At 45.9% G+C, this 8781-nt stretch overlaps 1 pseudogene; it reads right to left on the bottom strand.

The window, feature by feature from the left end:
• Positions 1-3821: 3821 nt before the first annotated feature.
• Positions 3822-5057, bottom strand: LOC101431191 (LIM domain-binding protein 1 pseudogene; annotated as a pseudogene).
• Positions 5058-8781: the final 3724 nt, after the last annotated feature.

Genomic DNA, 8781 nt, shown 5'->3' with positions numbered 1-8781 from the left:
CCAAATCCGCTTCCCTAATTCATTTTTCTTTTGGTATACTTTACATTGAGTAAGCCATATCTAGTTTGGGTGGACCATTTGTTTTTTCACAAATGTATGCAGTCATGTAACTTCTGCGACAATCAAGATGCAGAACATTTCTGTCACCGCAGAATGTTCCTTCATGCTTCTCTGTGGTCCGTTCTCCTCACCCTGGCCCTAGGAAACCCCCAATATGTTTCCTTATCTCTGCAGAATAATTTTGCTTGATTCTCCACCTATGAAACAGTGATAATAAACGTGCCTCACAGGCTGTCATGTTTTCAGCGTGCTGTGATGTACTAAGACCCTTGGGAAGCTGTCTAAAGTGTCTCTCCCAGCCAGTGCCTGCCACAGAGCTGTCACTCGGGTTCTTGAAGCTCTTGGGTTCGGTCATGAGCCAAGCTTGGTCTAGCAATGTGGGGCTCCCCAAAATGATGCTTGGGGAGCACGTGACTTAAGGCTTGTGTTTGATTAGATGGCTGGAAGGCAGGGACAAACTTCAGCTGCAGGCCTCACCTGCTTAGGGGTTACTTCTATAGGTGGAATTCTTGGTTTTGGGTTTACTGGGTTTATTCAAATTATTAGTCCACATTTATTAAACTTCTAGAATGTGCCAGGCACTGTTCTGGGTGCCTGATTGCTTTTTGTATTTAATTTGTAAGATGCTTCTGCAGACTAGAAATGAGTATCTCCACTTTGCAGATGAAGAAACTGAACTCTTGAAAGATATCTAGCCACATTACTTAAATTTATACACAAGTGGTCAAATTGATTCATGGTCACCTGAAATCTTAATTTATTTGCCAGTGGCATCTCTGGCATAAGTAGCATTGGACACCCCAATAAAAGGTGAAAGTCCAGTGATACCGTAACTTGGATTTAGTGGCTCTTTACGTAGTTGAATAGAATGCTTTTTCCTAGTCTCCAGTGATTCATGTGGGTATGTGTATGTGTTTAATCCCAATCCCCACCATCCTCACTCCCCCTCTAGCTCCCTCCCTGGCTCAGAACTGGAAATGATAGTTCCCTCTTGGACAGTCTGATCTTTGGGGAGGACACGTGGTTTTGACCTTCCATAAGAAAAATCTCCCAGAAGGGAAATTGGTGAATGATAAACCGCAGAGCTGAGCTGGAGGGCAAGGGCACCTCGGGCTGCCTGGCCCCCGGGCGCAGTGGGCCGACAGGGGTTGTGGATTCCAGTTAGAAAGGTCAGTGGGGAGGGAGTCGGCCAAGGTTTGAGAGGCTCCTCCTCACTCGCAGGCAAGCTGGCACCAAACTAGCCCGACTTGGCTTCCAGGGAGTGTGGGAGTAGGGGCACGGCACGTCCTTGTCTGGGGGAAGGCTCGTGTTCCAAAGGGAAGCTGAGCATCTCCGCTCCCTCTCCCCCGGCAGCTGCCTCTGATCCCATAGAGGGAGGGCAACTTTTCATTCGGAACAGTGCTGATGGAGTCATTCGGGTCAGTGTCTCCGAGATAAAATCCGTCACTCCCTTCTGCAGGTTTATTATTTCTACCTTCAGGCAGCAAGGAGACAGCCAAGTACTAGAGGATAGGGCAGTTTCCTCTAGGGCTGATTCTCAATAAATAAGTGTATTCTCTATCTCTATCTCTGTCTCTATATCTGGATCTCCATCTCTATCTCTATCATCTCTATCTCTCTATCTCTGTCTCTTTCTCTATCTCTTTATCTCTTTCTCTATTTCTATCTCTTTATCTCTATATTTCTATCTCTTTCTCTGTCTCTATCTCTATCTCTCTATCATCTCTGTCTCTCTCTCTATCTCCATCTCTATTATCTCTATTTCTATCATCTCCATCTCTCTCTATCTCGATTTCTATCACTATCTCTATCATCTCTCTCTCTCTTTCTCTATCTCTATCTCTATCATCTCTATTTCTATCATCTCTACCTCTATATCTCTATCTCTATCCTCTCTATCTGTATCCCTATCACTATATATACATATGGGACTGTGGTCTTAAAGATGTGATGAATTATTTTTTACTTAAATGAAGAGAGTGTCAGTGTTTAAATTGTGTGTGAATTTTATTGCCCTTAAGCTCCGCCCCTGATATACTTCTGTATATGCTTTCATGTAGCTGTTTAACAACAATAACAAAAAATGAGCTGCACACGGGGCTGGACTCGGCCTGGAATTACACTCCACATAACTCTAATTGTTTGGTAATTTAAACTGAAGAGTGGCATTATGTTGACTCGGCAATTTAAAATTATGCTAAAACAGGATTTCGCCAGCTGGATTCTTGGCCTCGTTCAAGCACACACTTGGCTGCTTGCAAGAGGGGCCACTAATCTGTGAGGGTGGAGAAAACGAAATTTTTTAAACCGGGCGAGTTTTCCAGGAACGAGCAAATAATCACCAATCAAGGTGCTAGTACTTCAGGATGAGTTGAGATGCTGTGGTTATTTAAACAGCATTAGCCTCTTATACTTATGTGGGAGAAAGGGGTGCATTTGTGAGCTCAGCTCCCTTCAAAGACAAGATGTCACCTTCATTTAATGGCAAAGGCAGGGGCATGTGGGCTGGATTTTTCCTCTCTAGTCCTTGAACAGATACGTTCTTTCGTAATGACTTGGCTCAGCTCTGCATCTTCCTGTCCAGTAACCCAGGGAAATGTTGACAATTAAGTGCCCTTGCCTCATGGGTCTCTAGTTTTTGGCAGATGAACCCCTTCTAAGAGAGCCACCTAAATGAATTCAGATGCCTACAGGGTTTCCCGGATGTGAGCTGGCTGGGGACTGTGGCAAGCTCCAGAACAAAGAGGGAAGCCACTTCCGTTTCCATCATGGGAGCTGTGTGGCTGGCACTGCTTTACTGACCAGCGTGCCCCCCCATGCCTCCCCTCCCACTGTGCATCTGGGCCCTGTTGCCAAATCATTGCATTTTTCATTCTGGATAATAATGTAAAATCTCCTGATGTTTAAATACAGGCAACTAACTAACCAAACATGCACAGACAATGCAGGCCAAATAAAAAAATCTCTGTGGACCAATGGGGCTGGTGGACCTTTAGGGTTGACTTTAGATCTCCAGAGTCTAGTGTTTTTTAATGAAGCCTTCACCACTGACCACGTATCTGAACTACAATTACCTCCTCATGCCCAATAGATCTGCAGTGATAATGTCATTGGGGCATTTAAAAAAATTAATTTACTAAAATATATCATCTACCCACAACCATACATAAATAATGCATGCATAGCAATCGTTGCAAACTTACAAAACAAACATACATAACACCATACAAGACCCTCCTAACTCACCCTACCACCAACGCCTTGCATTTTGTTAAACCTTTCAAACTAATGATTAAGGAGCATTGTCAAGATATTACTACTAACTAAAGTATTTTTAATAATATTTTTAAAAACAACAACAATTTGGAACTGGGCTAGGTGGAGGAAGGGAGGAGGCGCCGAGAGCTTTACCCCTTTACTACCAACCACCTGTGGGGAAGGTTTAGGGAAGAGGCACTCAAACAAGCCCCCTAACTTTAAGTCCCTAAGGGCTGTGGGTGTAGACAACCCCAGGCTTGAAGGGGGGATAGAGTCAAGAGGATGGGGAACCCAGAAGCTGGGGTGAAGATGGAGGCAAAGGCCTAGTGGTCAAGACATTTCTTAGAGACCCCAAATCCACACGGATCTCCATGAGTCCTCCCTCCCCCAGAAGGTTCTGCAGAGGCCAGGGCCAGCCAAGGGCCCCTGGGAGGGCACATCTGGGCACCTGCCCCCAGGGAGTCCAGCCCTTCCCTGGAGCAGGTGGATGCAGGCTGTGCATTTTAGGCATTCAGCCTCTTCATTCTGTCTTCTGCTCCGGGGCTGGGAAGGTTGGGGTGGCTGGCCCAGCACTGGGTGGACAGGGTGGGCCTTTCCTGGGAGGCCCGTGAAGTGGGGTTCTCTGACTTGCTTTCTTGGCTAGACAGAGGCTTGCTGTTCCAGGGCGCCCAGTGCTTGTCAAAGCTGTCCTCGTTGTCAATGCCGTTGGCCTCGTCAAACTGGGTGTTCTCCAGTCCCTGAAATCCCGGCTCATCAGGATGGGCTCCCCACCACCATCACCTCCTGACTGGAGGGGTCCAAGGTGCTGGCTGGGCTCTCTCCTTGCTGTTGCTGTCGTTGGCATTGCCGCTCCTGGATGTCTTCCGTTCCTGCCGTTTGCTGGGCTGCCGCCATGCAGGCTGGTGGTGCCACCAGCGCTGCCACTTCTGGAAAAGGCAGATCTTGAGACAGCCACGGGGGCTGATGCTGCAGGTCTGGTGGCCAGACATGAGCTCCTGCATGGGCCCCAGTATCACACAGAGTCGGACAAAGCTGAGCGCAGAAGCAGACAGCTCCCACCCAGGAATGCTTTTGGAGAGCTGGTCCAGCACCCAGGGGTCCTCGGCATGCATGGCGAGGATGCTGCCGGGGACGAACTCTTGGTGCTGCCCGATGCCGAAGTGCCACATCTTTATCCCCGTCATGTCACTGAACGTGAATGCCAGGTACAACCGGCCCTGGACACATACCCGGGTGAACGGTGGGTTTGCGTGCTGGGCCATCAGGCTGCCCTGGGCACGGTTGAGGGACCCAGAGCTGCTGTGGAATGCTTCGGGGTGCTTAAGCTCACAGCACAGCTCGGTAGCACCCTCCTCAAAGATGCTGCGGAAGTAGCTGGGCTCAGGGTCCAGCCAACACTCTTTGGTCCATCCTCCAGGCAGGAAAGGATGGGTAACTGGCCTCATTGTCCCCAAAGAACTGTCGTGAAAGCATCCCACCTGAGGCTGTCACAGTCCCCTGGCCAGTTTTGAAGCCGTTTGTTACGCTCCAGTGTTCTGTCGTCAGTTTGGTGGCTGTCCCCTGTGTGCCTCCCTGTCCCAAGCAGGTGCGTGGAGATGGGACCGCATCCCTATCCAACACGGTGCGGCGATGGAAGGCATTGCCGATGGGGGCTCCTTCGGTGAGTGCAGCTTGAATGACTTTGAGGAACAACCAGGACAGGCACAGGCCCCTGACATCTTCCTGTCACCCGCCCCTGGGGGCCCAGGCTTGTCATGGTTTCTGTCCCGCTCGCAGGGGGGTGACAGACTTGGCAGGAGCCGCTGTCTCCTCCTGCTGGCCCCGCTGCCCACGTCACCGGCCCAGCTCGGGCTGCAGCCACGGGCCTGCCAGGCAGGAGGGCAGCTGCCGCGGCGTGTGTGCTCCCCGCAGGGCGCTGCGTGTCCATGGGTGCGCGCGGAGCACTTGTGGCGCTCCCGCCATGCTCCCCGCACCGCGCTCTCCCTCTCGCTCTCCTCATTGGGGCATATTAAAGGGTGGAAACATACAGATGGTATAGTATAAAAGAGAAGAATGCCATAGAATAACATACAATGGAGTGTAATGTATATTCTAATATACTTGTAGAAAATAGTCATCGCTATGATGTGCAAGGCTTCATAAACAGAGTGCTTGAAGAGTGGAAAAGAAATTGGAAGCCAGGTGATTGGTAAGGGTATGTAGCTTACTTTGGTTTTGAGCCAACAGGAACTGAGCCTGGCTAACTTAAGTAAAATGGAATTTACTGGAAGGATACAGTGAAGGCCATAAGTCAAATTTAAAAGGAAAAACTAAGCCTCTAGTACCTGGAAGAAGCAACAATGAAGAAAGTTTCAGGGATCTAGGAGGGTTATGGAAGCTAAAAGACTGTTTCTCCAGGGCACCTCCTTCAGGGTGAATCACCTCCAGTTGCCCTTGGGTCATTCCACTCAAGAGCCAAATTCTTGGTAAAGAAACTGCCTGGCAAGCTTGGGTCATCCAGAAGACAAGGAACCCAAATTGCTGCCCCTAGCTGGGGTGGAGGGGTGTCCCAATAGAATATGCTGCCATTACCATAAAATGCAGGAATGGGAACTGGGCAAGTGAATCAAGAGATGACTGTTAAACGTATTTCTAGGTCCATATTTTATGAGACGAACCTTCTGCATGGATCTTGGACCTGGTACAGTGCAGGGAAATCCTGGAGCCGTAAGCTGAAAGACAGGCACTAGCTATTTTAGGAAATCTCCTTGCTAGTTGATGAAATCTCCCTTCTGCAATGCAGTGGTAAGGCTTTTCTTCATATCCCTACTTGAGTAGTTTAACCGCAGGTGATTAGAGTTGTCCATGCCACCCAAACTAAAGTGTACCTAGAGTATGCAACTGTTGCTCACAGCCTCCGTTCTCATGCTAAAGCAGCTTCTGCCCACTCTTCATGAAGCTATGGAGTATACAGCAAAGCGGGGGAGAATGACATGCTGGCCTTCTTTCTCTGTCGCCCACTGCTTTATATGAGATGATTTATAAAGACAAGCCCTGTCTGAAATGTGCCGTATTGGCTCCACGCACTGCCTGCTTTAATGAATATTTTGTTCATGTGGGACAAGCAGCTATGTTGAGCTCAGGGCCTCTTGTTTTTTTCTCCCCTTGATTCTACCGGTTAATCACAATAATGACACTTTTGTGAGTGGGTTTTTCCCTGGCGTGTGGCTGTGTCATGGTAACAGTAGCCAATGATGGCTTGTCTGTGAATGCCAGCTTATTTACTGTGCAAGTGCGGGAAGAAGGGGGTTTTGAGAGCTCTTTTATTTATTTATTTTTTCTTCCTTATTTTTTTAAATGTTGCATTAAAAAAATATGAGGTTCCCATATAGCCCCCACCCCCCTCACCCCACTCGTCCCACATCAACAACCTTTTTCATCATAATGGCACATTCATTGCATTTGGTGAATACATTTTGGAGCACTGCTGCACCACATGGATAGTGGTTTACATTGTAGTTTACACTCTCACCCAATCCACCCAGTGGGCCATGGCAGGATCCATAATGTCCAGCATCTGTCCCTGCAGCACCACCCAGGACAACTCCGAATCCTGAAAATGCCCCCACATCATATCTCTTTTCCCTCTCCCTACCCTCAGCAGCTACCATGGCCACTTTCTCCACATTAAGGCTACATTTTCTTCCACTACTAATCACAATAGTTCTAGAATAGAATATCAGTAAGTCCACTCTAATCCATACTCTATTCCCCCATCCTGTGGACCCTGAGATGGTTATGTCCACTCCACCTCTATATCGAGATGGGGCTTAGATCCCACATGGATGATGGATGCAATTCTCCTGCTTGCATTTGCAGGCACTCTTGGCTCCCTGGTGTGGTGGTTGACCTTCTTCACCTCCCTGTTAGCCAGCTGGGGTAAGTCCAATGAACTAGAGGGTAGGAGTTGCAGGTTTTAGAATGATTGTGCTGATTCTGGTGCCTCATGGCATTTGGTCATCAAAGTGCAGAAGATCTGGAGAGCCTGGGAGGTCCAGTGGTCACATTATCCACCTGCCTTTCAAGCAGGCTGCTCTCATCATTAGCCATTAACTCACCTTTGCAGATTTCCCAGGTGACTTGGTGGTTTTTCTTCACACCTTACCATGGAGACATTCATCTCACTATGTATTTAAAACAACCACTAGACCAAGTTCAAGGTAGCCTATATGAATGCAAAAGAGCAATTGGTTTTAGATCTGCAATAACATAGAGGCCCCAGGTCAATATGAAAGATGTGTTTATGTCTGCAGGAGGGAGAGGGCTCCTGAAGTGCCCTATTGAGAAGAACCTCTCATGAAAGGGGTTTCTAAAGTCCTTGAGGTAGAACTGCACACAATTCAGACCCTTGAAAATGCCTTACGTTTCAAATTAGGTTCAGTATGTATGATTTTATATATATGCTTATACAGTAATGTATATATATAGCTATAGTAATAAGCATATGTTATATATGTAGTATGTATTATATACTTATATATGATATATTATACATAAAATAATAAATAATATTTACATATTATTATAACTAACAATAAATGTAGAACATTAATATAAAAATATGAATAATAAAAACACTTATTTATAAAATAGGATTTTAACTATTACTTATGTAACAAAATTTATAACATAGTTTATTTATAAACTGTGCAAGTTTGTAATGTACATATGTGTGTAAATTGCGTATATTTGAAGTCATGTTCAAAATGTAATTTGGCAGTATTTTAAATACATAAGTGAATGTTCCTGTAATTGAAATCCTTAAAGTTATGGACACACATGATTAACTTCTCTCCACCTGAAGGCCTTGCTGAAAAGGTCTTACTGCAGTGTAGAAAAGTGCCTTCCCTTGACTCCATTTGAAATGTCCTCATTTAACTACTACATACAGATATAATCGGAGTTCAACAATTGGTCTTAGGTTGGATTTTTCTGCCCATATGCTGTGAATTTAAACTCTGCAGAAACTGAAAGTATGGGTCTTACTTGAAGTCTCGTTCTTTACCAATCTCAGATTTGGACCCGAGTAATAAGGAGACAGAAGTAAAAATTTGCTGGTCTGCTAGAAATGCCTTTGGGACTGACAATTGTTTAGGATTCATTCAAAGAAAGACTGAGTATTCCTGCCCACTGGGTGAAAATTTTTAATCCTCATAATTATTTACTCTTATTTTAACCATCATAAAACTTGTAGTCTCTCAATGATACACAAAAATGAGGAGCGACACACGCTGGCTTGCATTTACTTTGAGCCTGGTTACCTCAAATTATAAACAAGTTACTTCTGTATTTTGATCTGTTTGCAAAAATGCACATGTGTGTTACATATGTCAAGTATTATGTAAATCAACAGTTATCATTATCTCACACACCATTTTCCTACAAACTCCAATTCGATTTTCATAACTGTTTCTCAAAAATGAT

The sequence above is a fragment of the Dasypus novemcinctus genome, chromosome 31 (genome assembly GCF_030445035.2).
Source record: "Dasypus novemcinctus isolate mDasNov1 chromosome 31, mDasNov1.1.hap2, whole genome shotgun sequence".
NCBI lineage: Eukaryota > Metazoa > Chordata > Mammalia > Cingulata > Dasypodidae > Dasypus > Dasypus novemcinctus.
This window is presented reverse-complemented; position numbering and strand designations above follow the sequence as displayed.